Consider the following 14935-nt stretch of genomic DNA (forward strand, 5'->3'; position numbering starts at 1 on the left):
CACCTTCATTCCAACTTCACCTCAGGGAGTGCACTCAGAGGCTTAACTGTTCCTGTTAGATAAGTTTTGCCCTAAAATGTGAGCAGGTACTGTGTGATGGTTGGTGTCCACTCTGAGAGGGAGAGAGGCTTGGGAGCCCAGAGCTGGAGTTTAGGGTTCTGCCCCTGGCAAGCATCAGAACTCTGTATCTGGAAGGCCCACCAGAGGACTTCCAAGGCCACTCTGCACACTCTCTCCCTTGAGCAAGTATGACCCTCCCACAGGTGGTAAAGTGGTGGCAGGTCCTGTGTATGTTCACAATGTGACCCCTGAATTTTGTCTTGGACAGGTCAGGAAGGATGGTTGTAAAAGCATTCATCCCCCTGTACAGAAGCACATTCCCCTTGAATGTAGCCAGGAGGAGGCAAGATTCCACAGGAGAGCACAATCTCTCACTTCCCCCCATTTGCTCTTCGCTTTTCATACCCTGTGGGAAAAGTCCCAGATGTCCACCAAGTTGCACATGGAAGAAATGCTAAAATGTTAAATGCCCAAATCAAAAAGCCAATGCGCATAAGAACAGAAACTATCCATGAGGAAGAATCACATTGGCATGTATCCATCCTTGATTAACTCTCTGGAATATCCAAACCTACATATCCACCCACCCTTCCTCTCAGTCCATGTTCCAAACAACCATCACTGGGCATCTAAGCTACTTCATGTCATTGCTTCAGTTTGACTTTAACTACAACATACTATGAAAGGCCTCACATTTTGAAAAATGAAAAAAAGGAAAAGAAAAATGTAAAGTTCTTAAATGTAGACTGCTAGAAATATGTGTGTGAGCATATTGTACACACATGTGAACACCTGTGTATATACGAGCATGTGTGTGCAAGTGTGAACATATGTGAGCATGTGTGTGCAAGTATGAATGTGTGTGAGCATATCTGTATGCAAACATGTTGTGTGAACGTGTGTATGAGCATGTGCATGTGTGAATATATGTGCAGACATATGTATAAACAATTTGTAGAGAAATCCTGAATACTGTAAAGGTATTCTAGAACAGGATTCCAGGACAAATAATATTTTCAAATGTTTCTGTAATGATTTTTATAGAAAATAACAAAGTAAAGATTCAAAAATTAACAGAGACTTTAGAATTGTTCTTTAAATAATGTCACTCCTTGTGTGGACAAAGTTACTGGTTATCCTGTGTGTTTATTTATTTATTTATTTATTTTGGTTTGTTTTTTCAGATAAAACAATTTTCTCAGGGTATAACAGTGTGCTTATGAATTTATTAGATTTTCAAAAAGTGATAAAAAGGTGCATAATACTACCTTGGGGTAAGTAATTGGAAGCCAGCCAAAGCTTGAAGTAGAAAGCCTGAGTGAAATCCTGTCAGACATCAGTCAACCAGTCCCTGTGTATTTGTGCCTCCCTGTGTCACTGGGAGACATTGGTATGAAACGTCAGACATCTGTGCCTAGCGTGTCATTAGAGACAGGGACCATGGAGGAGTGTCTCCTGCTGTCTGAGACTGCAGATGTCCTTCCATGCAGTTAGATCCCATATAAGTGAAAGAGCATGAATGAGAGATGTTCATGGGAGGGGTGGGACGGCACACAACAGTCCACAAACATTCATCGTTTTAATGAGTGAATAATGGCTGATTCTGGACATAAAAGAGAACACTAAAACAATTCTTTATTAATCTCATCATAAAACTTCAAATAAGTTAAACAAAAATGTAAATAAAATAAGTGATAAAATTTAATTAAATAAAACTTTAATTCAGTGATCAATAGCAATGAGATAATCTAGCAGGTTGGTTGTTCAGAAGATGTTTTTCAGGTTTAAAATAATATTATTTTTCTAAATTGATACACCTCGTAAAGTGGATTAATTTTGACTTCCCCAAAACTGACTTATTCACATCTTCTTCAAGTATGAACAAAATATTTTGATTATCTCCTGCAAGTCACTCAGGACTGTGGCATCTTTGCTGACAATGGCAGTGACAAGGAGTTTCAGAAGGGAGCAGCTGACAGTGCCTCAGGATTAAGGCATTCCCAAGCCTGTGCACTCAGAGTTTGGGAACAATGTGTAATTGTGAAATTGACACCTTGAGTAAGCCAGGCTGGGAATCTCAGGCAGCCCACAGCAGGACTCTTGTGGGGCTTTTGGTTATAGTCTGTAGCACAGGCTACCAGTTTCAAGGCTACTGTTAAAGTCAATTGGGAAAAGGGAAAACAAGAACATTGTGCTTGCACACCTGGGAATCAGTCACATGCACTCCGCAGCCCAGGGCACCTGGGAGAGGCTCCCAGGTCTCTGGAATGCATCTCCACCCTTCACTGAGCATGCCAGCCCTTCCCACTGCCACACCACTGGCATGACCTGTTTCAGCCACTCTCAGTTCTACTCTTGTCCTCCTTTGCACCCTCACTCCTCCTCTGCCCAATCACTAGGTAACACCTTCAATAGTCAGAAGCTGAAAAGCTCAACCCAGCAATGGGCTTCCTTGTCTGTGATATATGACAGGAATTGGTGATATCTGATGCTCCTTTCATGGTCAAGGTGATAAAATATTCTTTGCTTTACATTTTTCTGTCTCAATATCCTATGTATAAATCATAGAATAATGACTTAGCACAGCCAAGCATTGACCCTGTGCCAATCACTGTTCTTCTGCATGGCCTTATTTCACTTCCTCCCAGGAGCTTGGTATTATCCCCACAGTGTATGTAGCTGTGAGTGCCAAGTATGCCCTAGGGCAGGTACTCTTGTGGAGTATTTTTACCAGTTGAGATCATGTGAGATCCATTGTGGTGTGAAAGGCTGCATTTTACTTTACTCATGATTATTACAGAAAATACACCAGGTTTTCCCTTCAGTGCTGTAATGGTGGAACTAAGAGCCCAAAGCCCAGAGAGGAAGGTGTTGGTGTGGAGAGGAGCATAGGAAGGCCCCCTTGGAACCATCCTAAGGCCCATGTGGTCCCCACTCCTAGGCTTGGACTGGCCCTTTCCTTCCCAGCTTGTTCCTCTAAATTTTATGTTTGTGTGCAGTTTCTCTTGACAAGCATACCTTATGGTGAACTCCAGAGGTGAGGACCTACCACTTCTCCACACAAAGTTAATTGAACCTGCTTGAGAGCTAAATGTTGTTCCTCTTTTTCCCATGTGAAGTCAAGCAGAGAAGGTAAGAATCCATTCTGGATGATGACATCCATACCATGACCCACTGAGGTGGGGACAGGAGGAAACCTGAAAACGCCTACATCAGGACTGCAGTCCACCACACTCTGGTGCTCCTGTGCATGTGGTGGTAATGGCCTGGGGTCACTACTAAGGGTAAACAGGGAATGATGACACCCTCCTGAGAGTAGGACATTCTGGGAAACGATTAGGCATAAGAGACCTCCTGTCAGTGCTCCAGCAGTGACCCCAGGTGCCATTGATTCAAATAACCACTGCTGCCTTCATAAACAACAGCATGTCCTCACCTCCTGTCTTGCCTCATGACCCCACAAAAACAATCACGCAGCAGAAGCTTGTCTCTGTGAGACCATGTTGTGTTAACTCTGAAAAAAACTGTATGTTTTGTCTGGTCCCAATATCCCTTTTATTAAACTATGAATAACATTTTGATAATTTTTCCTGAATACAATTAACATGGAAGAAGTCCTTACTAGGTGACTGTGTGTGCTTCAAGGTGTTGCCATAACCACCAGTCTTCCCAAATCTGTCTATTAGAAGGAAACTTGCTATAACTCTTAGCCTGGCTACAGACCCACCTCTTTCCATCTTTACATCCAGCTGTCTAGACACAAACTCTTGCTTAATCCTGAGATTCTGTTTGAGCATTTCTTTAAAGTATATAATTAATGGTGGCATTAACAAGGCAAGATGCAGGAAAGCTGTGAACCTCGGGTGGGTTTGGCCCATATCCACTGGGTTCTGCAAGACTCTGCCAAGGCCTTCCTGGTACTAGAGACTTGACAGTCAGCAGAACTCCCACTTCAATAAGTGATTAGAAAAAAAGGAAACACTATTATAAAAACGAATCTTACCATTTTCCCCAAAAACCTTATCAGACTCCACATAACTAGGTTCCTTCAAAACCAGCATCTCAGTCCTCCATCATAAATGGATCCATGGTCAGGGGCCATGACTTTCTCATTTTTCATGGTGCTGGGGACATGTCTGTCTCTCCTGGCTTGATTTTCCTTCCAGGCATGGCTTGGCCTTACAGATACAAACACTATTGAGGTGCCCCGAGCCAGAGGCAGTGGGAACCATGAGAATCTGTCTTGAGGGATGTGTATGTAGGAAAAGCCCAGTGCCCAGTGGCTTGGTCCTGGAAGTCTGCCAAGAACCTGCAGATCCTGGTGGGTGTTGTCCTTTATTACAAAATCTGTGCTGTTGGCAATAATACCCCAAGAAGCAAACGTCTTTGAAGCAGATATTTAATTTAAAAATTAAGTACCAAATTTCCATTGTTCAAAAAACTTAAAGATGAACATAATTTGCATAAAATATTTATCATCATTTACCATCTCCCTGGAAGCCACAGTGGTTCCACAGTTATAATGTCACAAAACCTGAAGACAACTGCACAGGTAAAATTCTAACAGCCTTTCTGAAACCCACACATGCTAGGAAGACTACCATGCACAGTGCCCATCATCTGCCCTGCATCAGGAGGGCATTCTGAGGACTGTAGCTTTAACATAGGTCTTAGGTTTTAAATCTTGTTTCATTCTGCTTTCGAGATAGGGTTTCACTAAGTTCCTCAGGCTGGCTTCAAATCTGCAGTCCTCCTGACTCAGCTTCCTGAGGGGCCAGGATTTCATGTGTGTGCCACCAAGTGTAACCTTCCATGTATGTCATATGAGCATTCTTCTAAATTAACATATAGCATTTTTACTTCCTTGTGTGTGTCTGTGTGTGTATGTGAAAGTAAAGCAAAAATTGTTGGCTTTGCAGCAAAATAAATAAATAAAAATAAATAAATTATATAATTCAATTTTATATCAGTACCATTATTGTGGTTAACTAGATAAGCAGCTATTATTTTTAATAATGGCTCAAGAGTTTATCCACTTCTTTATTCAAAACTTAATTTTGGGGGTGGTACAATGTGTGGAAATCAGGGTCATTCAACCACTGAGCCATATCCACAGCCCTATTTTGTATTTAATTTAGAGACAGGGTCTCACTGAGTTGCTTCGAGCCTCATAGTTGTTGAGGCTGGGGTCGAACTTGCAATCTTTTATCTCAGCCTTCCGAGCCACTGGGATTACAGGCATGTGCCACTACATTCAGCTCAAAAACTTTCTTAAATCTAACAAGAAGTAAAAAATGTAAGTATATTATGAATTATATGTATTTAGCAAAATTTTAACATTAATTGCAATTTGTTTGGTGGTGGTGATTACAAAAGGCAAATTTTGATTAAACAGCTTTATGGTACAAGCAGTGTATGTCCTAAATTGTGGAGCTTCTGCAGCATTAATCAATCTGGGATGGGCTGCTCTGCCTGCAGAATTCATGGCTCTGTGGACAAGGTATGAAATTACACTGGGGGAAGTTAAGGTTGAAAACTCTGCTCTGTTGGCCAGAGTAACTGAACCATGCTTCCTGTGAAGAAGTGAGTATTATCTGGGGAACCTCCTTGGCTTGGTGGGTTCTGCCTGGATTCACCTTGTTTCAACAACTGCTGGGTCAAAAAGGTATCTCTTGTGTATCAGCCAAAGCATCCTATAATAAATTTATTATGAAATGATTAATTCCCTTAAATTTGTGAAGTATTTTACATAGTTATTTACAGATATTTAATCTGATATTAAATCAAATTTTTGCCAAAAATGTCAAATTCTGAAGCATTAGTGAACTGTATTATTGCCCAGTTCAGAAGTTACCCCTCCTCCTGTGAAAAGGATAAAGAGACATACCACATAAAGCTAAGCAAACACACACACACACACACACACACAAAAAAAAAAAAAAAAAAAAAACAGAAAACTGAGCAATGTAATGTCTATTATAGGATGCTTTGGCTGATACACAAGAAAGACCGTTATGACCCAGCATTTGTTGAAGCAAGGTGAAGCCAAGCAGAACTCACCAATGTTATAGATTGTTGAGAGCTCAAATGGCATATGATTTAACTTGGAAATTAAATGCATTTTGAATATCTGAACTTATAAGTGTATTTAGAGAAAACATATTACTATTAGATTTGTTTATATTATGAATACAGATAGAAATTTGAGATCTATAATTTTTGTAATCCAAAGTTTACAAAATTTGTGAAAAATCATATTGAAAATTAATTTCAGAGCATTCATTGTATCTTATTATATTTATGCTTTTTAGTTGGATTCTCAATTAAAGGGAAATATAGTACCTGGGGAAACATGAAGGCTAAACTCTGTGTGCAGTTCAGTATGAAAGTAGAAATCAAGACTATCCTTCATATGTAGAGTTGCCCCTGAAGCCACAAGTATCTCAGGGTTCATGGAGAGCTTCTTTTCTCATAAAAAGATAATTCAGCTATGGAAAAGAGTCTATTACAATGCCAGCAATTTTAAAATTATTAATCATAACACTCAACTTTTGAAGATGATTAAAAGAAATTATATTAAATGTTCAAAGTAATAAAAAATTAAAATATATTTTCAGAGTAGTAGGAAGATATTAGGATGAGACAGATATACCTCATGATTACTACTCATGCTCACTTAATGGAAAATAACTCATATAAACAGGTATTTTTACAGGTGGCTTTAGTGTATGCAGATATATGAAGTCTATATCTTTTCAAAATAATTTGTTTTGAAATAGTTTTTTGAGAAGAACAATGTTATAGATTAAAATAGTTTTGAAAAGAACAATGTTATAGATTAATATAAATATATGCATAAAATCAAAACAAATTGCCATTTAAAAAAATAAACAGTTTGGGCTGGGGCTGTAGATAAGTGGCAGAGTGCTTGCCTAGCTTGTGTGAGGCACTGGGTTTGGTCCTTAGCACTAAATAAAAATAAAAATAAGATGAACACCTTGATGATGGAATTCAACTTACTTTTATCATTTTCGTTTACACTGAAGTATGCCACACTCAGATGATAAATTTCATTGCCACATCCCTATGAGTGGCTCTGAGTCCACAGTGTCAAGATGAAAAGAGCAGCCTCTGCTCTCCCTGTGGGGTCTTTATGGGATAAGAAACTTCACCCTGAGAACCAGGACTGCCAGGACTTGCTGTGGAGCCATAGTTTCAAAATCCATCAGAGAATGAAGAACAGGAAACTTTATATACCTAAAAATAGAAGTCAACTAGTCCTTAGTAAGGGGAAGGAGGACTGCAGTGCCGAAGCTAGTGCAACTTTAAAAGACTTTCATTGGTCACATGTGGCATCAAAGTTCACAATCCTGAGTAAGGTTGAGCTTCCTGTTTTGTTGTGATGCAGAAAGATGGCAGCCTACAGGCCCAGAAATTTGACATCCCATCTGGGGGTCAGAAAGATTATGCCTGATGCTGACAGATGGCCACCACTGTAGAACACAGAACAGGGTTCATGGCTGTGCAGTGTTTAGACATAAGGTTCCAGAATGTGAATCCTGAGGCTTCCTCCAAACTTTCTAAAGCTTCTGTTGACCAAAATCCAACCAGTGCTACAACAAAAAGAACCCCCTAGTTCCAATGCAGAGCAAGCAGGCAGAGAAGCCAAGAGAGCCAGCCTGGCCAGAGAGGGCACAGGCCACTCTACGTGAGTGATGTGTCTCAGGGACTTCTACCATTTTATACACACCATCTGGAGCAGAGTAAGAAGTTAAAGGACACATGAAAAGGTAAGAAAATAGCTTCCCTGGTCAATAGAGAAAGTAGTCAACAGAAGACTGAGACATCCATGTTCACCTCTATACCTTAAAATTACGAGGACACAGTAAAATAGTTCCACAACACACTTGGAAAGATGGGGGAAACTACCTCTCTGCTAAACGTGCAAAAGAGTAAACTTGAAGAAAGAGAGATACAAACTATAGGTTGAAACATAAGGAAAAGATTAATAGGCTCAACCACAGCCACAGCCAGAACATGATGACACCAGGGTGGACTGTGAGCCTGTGGAAGGCCATCCTGGGTGTCTGCAGGCCCAGAGGAGAGGAAAACAAGGAAGACAGAAGAAATATTTCAAAGGATAATGTCTAATAATATTTGAATAGTAATAAAAGAAATCAGTCAACTGATTCGGAAAAAAGCCAGGACATTCAACCAATAAAAATTCAAATGTAAAAACCCGTATGTCTGAGCATATCCTATTCTAATTGCTGAAACCAAAGATAAACTAAAAATGTAAAAAGGAAAATAAAAATAATGTAAAGGACACTGATTTCCCACTTGAAAAGGCATGAAGAGAAGACAGTTACCTAATGAACTCAAACAGGAAAGATAAGAATGAACCCTAGATGCAGCAAAATACCTTTCAGAAGAATTTTCAGATCAAGGAAATGAAAATTTCATCATCTGAAGAACTGCCTAAGCAGTTATACTAACATAAATCTACTAACATAGATCCTCCAGTCCAACAGAAGTCAGACCTGATCTGTCAGGAACAGGGGGCACAAGGTTGGTCAATGCTGAATTCTTCCTTCTGCTTTCTTGGTCTCTTTAAGTCACATGACTCTTCAAAGCAGAACTGTAATTCTTAAATATGGTTTTATTATAAATCAATAAAAGGACATAGCACATTACAAAACTTGTCTAAAAGGAAGTAGTCAAGTACCAAGTCCAGGTAGACAGTGAAAAGTGGAGATGCACATTGTAATTTCTGGAGCAAGGAGTAGAAAAGAATGTCAAGACATTGAGCTTTAAATCAATATAGAAGTTAGAATAGACTACTAAAAATTTCAGTTATCCCCAAGAGAGCAGAAAAAATTGAATAAACACACATATATATGGCACTAATAGCAATCAAGTATCAATATGATAAGCCTAAACCACACTATATCACATTAAATACATGTGGACTTAGTACACCACTGTAAAGACAGAACTGTGCTCTAGGTGAATCTACTGATTCCATATCTGTTCCTGGGATGAGAACACATAGATAATTGATCATGTCAGGGTTGGCTGAAAGCCATAGGATGGACTCTAGCAGAATTCTTGACTAGAAGGTGACATTAATCAAGGTGGTGTAGTCATTGGTCTGATCATAGATACAGCATGAGCGAGGAAAGCTGTCTCTCCAGTGCTCTAGAACTTCCCCACATGGTCATTTAAGGGTATTCACATTCCTCTCCCTCAAGCCTCAGATTCCTACAGGGGACCTCTGCTTCCTGCCCTGAGGAGAAAAGGCAATTCTGAGCTCAGTGAGTACACTCATTTGCACTGATCCGCTTGCCTATCTGCTAATCACCATGGTAGAAATTTTTGTGCAAACCTGCACCTCTGGTTGGTTTGCCTGGCCCCAACAGTCTTCCTTAATGCCACCTGATGGGTGAGAGAGCACCTTGGCCTCCTCAGAGTAGGTCAGGTCAACCCATCTCCCATGGGAAGGTGCAGAGGAAGCTGCTCTCCACAGGTCAGAAGGTCAGAGCAGTGATTTGTCCAGCTCCAGACGTCCTACCTGCTCCCAGGATGTCAGGATCTGGGTTGCAGAGATAAGCAGCATTGCACTGGTCCTGCATGAGATGTTTCTGTACATTAACAGTGGGGCAGGTGAAGGAGGAGAAGCCAGTGTGTGCCATCAGGAGGACTGCATGATGGTGGTTGATGCAGGCAGCCATCCCTTCCCCGCATGGTCATGTCCTCTGCCCTTGGTACACCTGGCATCAAGGACTATTGGCTGAAAGCCAGTCCTTAGCCTCTCATATCAGAAGTGCAAGTGGCCAAGAGATGTACAGCAGAGGGCATCACCCCCATGACCCTGCAAGGTTGCTTTGAACCCCACAGGTGGTCTCTGGTGCCCAGGGAATAGTGAGCTCCAGAAGCAGAATAGCATGCTTGTTGTAGAGCACCCCTAGAGAGGGAAGGCGCACACTTCATCAATTTCCACACATCTGTCTTTACACAGTTGGGCTCCTTCACAAAGTCACTCTAAGTACCTTAACATAGGTAGAGCAAAATTAAACTTACTTTACCAATTTTGCATTTTCAGCTTTCCCATATTTTGTGTTATTTTCCATCCATAAGTTCATCATTTTGGCAAAGCCCTCTCTTCTCCTGGAGAAGTCAGCCAGTGAGAACCAAGTATGGTTGAGGGGCTGTGGGGGGCAGAAGAGGGAGAAAAGGTGTAATTTACAAGACTTCAGTACTTGTCCATATTATAAATTTGATAATTTCGATATTTTAACAGCTAACATTTGTCTTTCTCTTTAATGGAACAATATATTTTCCCTGAATTGTTTATTTCCAATAAACTACTTTTAGAGTTGAAGTGGGATTTGGGGGTATAATGTAAAAAGAATACCCTTTTAAACCTTGCATATTATCTTGGAAAGCAGCAACACACCCTCAATGTGATTTTGTAAACATTTCCTGGGTGTACACTTTTGTAACATTTTCTTGAAAATGTTAAGTAGGGCCAATTGGTCACAGAAGGAAGGAGCAGAGTAAAATGGAAAACAGCACAGGTGCTGGAGAAATGTGATTCCTGGGAACAAGAAATGCAGGTAACACAGAAATCAGAAAAAAAATGCCAGCCAGCACAAGGCACAGATTGGCTTCTCTAGTTTTTGATACAATTCACTTTGCGTCACCTTAAGTAGCTTATACATTTGGGTATAGAAGTTCACTGTTACCCTTTCCATCATTCTTTCAGGTTTTTATGCAAACATAAGGTACATTTTATTTTCACTGTACTTTTCATCATATTGACACTCTTTGGCAAGAAAAACATAAAGAAATCCGCTACAAAGGTCCATCAATTCATTAACCTCTGGTGATCCCATGGATTTTGTTTGTTTGATGCTAGAGTTTTCTTATATTTCAGAGGATCTGTTAAGATGCTCAAAACAGTGCGAGGCGCCTGTGAGCCTCATGGCCTCTTTGCTATCTGGGACCTTTGGTCCTGGTCATTGCTCTGGGGCTGGCAGAGCCTAGGAGGAACCTCCGTTCCAGGTGCTGGGCATTGGGTCTATGGCTCCAGTGATGCCTCCTGTGGCGGCTCCACTGTCCCTGGCTGTCAAGGCCCCAAACCCAGCAGCAGCCACTACCTCCTATGGAGTCTTTTGCAAGGGGCTCTCTTGCACCCTGCTCACCTTCTTTGAGCTGGCCTGGCAGCTACAGATGAATTTCCCATAGTTCTACATGGCAGGCTCGGTGATCCTCAACATCCGTTTGCACGTACACATTTAGAAAAGTGACTAAACCGCCGGCCTTGGGTGGCCAGCATGGTCACTGACTCCCAGGCTTCCCAGGAACTTGGTTAACAGGCAAGCAAGGGGCTTGGACATCTTGGAGGGGGCCTGGATGCACTGGGCGCCTGCCCTCTGTGCTCCTGCAATCCCTAGACCATGGCAGGACCCCTGCTGTGACGAAAAAGAGGCTATAGGATTCTGGGAACTGAGACCTTCGGCTAAAACCGAAGAAAATCAGAAACTTTGTATTGTTAAACTCTGATCGAATTCCAGGATATAATACAAGGGCACAGAATGTTATTAAAAAGGAAGACTGAATTATTCAGGAAATAAAAATTGAGTGTGCAAAAATTCTTGGCCTGAGTGAAAACTAAGAGATCAGTAAACTTAGGGAATACCGGTGTGGATTATTAGCAACATGCTGAAGAAAAAGCCGATAATATTAAGAATATGAAGTGGAAGGCATATTTTTTTTCATCCAACGTGAAGGACAAAGCAAAACTGTTTAGAAAAAACATCCTCCAAACAATAAATATGAAATGCTGCACGATTTTGAACAAATGGTGGAAGGGTGAGAATATGCATTCTGCTTTGACGTCCCTGTGAGCAGCATTGGCATCACGACATTTGCAAAAAGGAAATCCAAACAGCATAAAAGTTGGCTAATCATTGAATAATATTTTACCATCATAATGCAATTTCTGTGTGTGTTTTTTCACCTTTTAAGGAAATACTTAATTACTGTTAGAGAATAGAATGTGAAAGTCATTACTCTTTATGTAAAAATACAAGTGGGAATGTTATAGGAGGGAGGAAAGCATAATTGGAATGGTTATGGTGTTCAAATAAGGGGGAGAGTTAAGAGACACAGTCTGATGTGAAAGGAGAAGAAGATATTTTGTTACTTACAAGGTAGCCATGGTTTGTAAACTAGAAACATAACTATTAATGGGGGGAGGTGAGAACAGCATGAAGTCAACAGGAAATCCTGAAGATGAAGACTATAGGCAGGACTCCTCTAAAACAAAAACTGAAAAGAGTAACTGGTGTACTTGAATGTAGACTTTCAAACAGTCTGGAGATAAATTATTAGTCTGGAGCCTTTTCAAAATCCAGAAAACAAAACTAATAAATACAAGGAAAAATGAATAGTTACAAAAAATATTGCAACTGCATTTTTAAAAAAGCCGTTGTGTATCAGCAAAATGTTTCTTCATTTATTTTGCTCTTTGATAGTATCTTCCAATAAAACTTTGTTATTTTCTCCAAAAATTTTGAATTTCACTGAATTTATTGCTAGTTATTCATTAGAGTTATTTCAAAGAGTCTTTTATAGAAATTTTTTTGAATATTCATGCCATTTCTATTTGAGAATCATTTAGTTCTCTATATGACAGAACTAAAATGTTGAAATGTTGAAATATTGAAAATGTTGAAATTTACATCTAACTTTGTACATTTTTACTTTTTTTATTTTTTGTTTCTTTTGACACAATTTCCATTGTTGCTTTCTTGATCTTCCTTTTTAGTAATTTGAAGTTATATACTTTATTTCTTTTAGAAATAATACTAGATAGTTTAAAATGCATATTCAAAACTGTGAAACTGAAAGTCATATTACTTTATCTCTCTTTGAATAATACGTAGAATCTTGGAACTTATTTGCTCTTACTTAATTCAGTTCTATTTTTATTAATTGTTATAAATACCTAATTTAGAAATTTATCACTTTATATCACCATAATACATGACATGTGTCCCTGTTATTCTGTGGCCTTGGACTCCCTCCTGTTTTTCCAGACATGCATCTGGCCTTCATTAAGAATGTCCTGAGTCAGTCTCTGTGGTACTGTAATCCCCACAGTTCTGGAGGCTGAGACAGGAGGATTGCAAGTTCAAAGCCAGCTTCAGCAAAATTGAGGCACTAAGCAACTCAGTGAGACCCTGTCTCTAAATAAAATACAAAATAGGGCTGAGGATGTGGTTAAGTGGCCAAGTGCCCTTAAGTTCAACCCTCCTCAAAAAAAGAAAAATATCCTGAGCTTTTGTGGGTACTAAGCCTTCTTATGTTTATATTTTGTTAAGAGTATCTCTATTTTATCCCCTTTATAGAACAGTAGTTTCATTGGTTAGAAAATTTTAGAGGGCTATTTATCTTTTCTCAGTGCTTTAAGGTTACCTGATTGGATTCAATGCTGTACCTCTGTTGGTGTGTCCAGAAGCAGATTTCTATTTATTCTTCTACAGTTGTATTGGGCCTCCCGAGTGCCCAGATTTTGCTTTTCAGCAGGTCTGAAATAATTCTATCTATCATTGCTTGGTATAGTCCCACTTCTCCCAGAATACTCTTTCCAAATAAGGATTATCTTCCCCACCACTCCATCAATGACACCTTCACTTCTCTATCTTTCTGCTTTTGTGCTATACATTGATTGATTTCTTTAACTCCATATTCCAATTTACTAATTCTCTTTGCATATGGTCTAATGTACCATTTAATCTATCCACCAGGTTTTTTATTTCAAGTATTGTATGATTTTTTAATGTAAATGTTTGCTATTTTGGATGTTGTCATATCCTTGCCACATAATTTGACAATACAATTTGGTATGTTCTAGTCAATTAGCTTTATGTTGTAGAGCAGTTTTAAATTTACTGAAATACAGAAAGAAAGCCCAGAGTTAACCTGGACCTGCTTCCCCTACACCTTATACCTTGTAATTGACCCTTATGACAGGGCAGTAAATTTGCCCAGATCATGAACCAATACTGACACACTGCTATTAACTACTATCCATAGTTTTCATAGAGTTCAGTCTTCATGGTGTACACTCTGTGGGTTTTAGCAAACATAATGTCATGTATCATCACCATAGCATCATACAGAATTAATTCTCTCTCCTGAAGTTTCTCTATGCCTGCTGTCCATCCCTCCCCAGCCTCCTTCACTCTGAGAACCACTGATCTTTTCACTGTCCTCAGTATGGTATTTTACAGAGTATGATGTAGTTAGAATCATGGAGTGTGCAGCCTTGCAGGATTGCTTTCTCTCACTGAGTATCTGCCCTTGAGTTTTCTCTCCATGGGGTTCTGAAATTTCTCTGACATCTCATTTATATTCAGTAACAACCTTGAAAGTAGCTCCCTTCGCCAACACCATGGGCTTCCTCTTCCCTTGGATCCTGACAACCAATGAAGTCTAATTTTCAAGGGCTTGACTTCTCTTGACACCTCATGTAAGTAAAACCTTACAGTGTTTGCTTTAAAGAAGCCAGTCACCAATGTAATCAAGCTGTAAACTGTGAAAGTAGTTTGTTCTGTTCTAAGGGCAAATACTGTTCCATCATACTGACATAGCACAGTTTACCTTTTCAATACTCCATCCAGGGGCACCTGGGTCCTTTCACATCCTGGCTGTGAAAAATAAACTGCTGTGAACACAGGTACACAAGTGTATCTTCAAAACCAGTACCTTAGCTGGGTTCTAGGATCAGTGTGCCTGCACTGCATGGTGATCCTACTCTTAATTTCTGGATGAAACTCCATGCTGTGTTCCACTGTGATTGTACATT

The 14935-nt window shown here is 39.8% G+C and overlaps 1 pseudogene; it reads left to right on the forward strand.

Moving 5' to 3' along the window:
- Positions 1–11154: 11154 nt before the first annotated feature.
- LOC144256272 (small integral membrane protein 10-like protein 1) lies at positions 11155–11415 on the forward strand (annotated as a pseudogene).
- The last annotated feature ends 3520 nt before the right edge of the window (positions 11416–14935 follow it).

This window comes from Urocitellus parryii, chromosome 7 (genome assembly GCF_045843805.1).
Source record: "Urocitellus parryii isolate mUroPar1 chromosome 7, mUroPar1.hap1, whole genome shotgun sequence".
Lineage (NCBI taxonomy): Eukaryota > Metazoa > Chordata > Mammalia > Rodentia > Sciuridae > Urocitellus > Urocitellus parryii.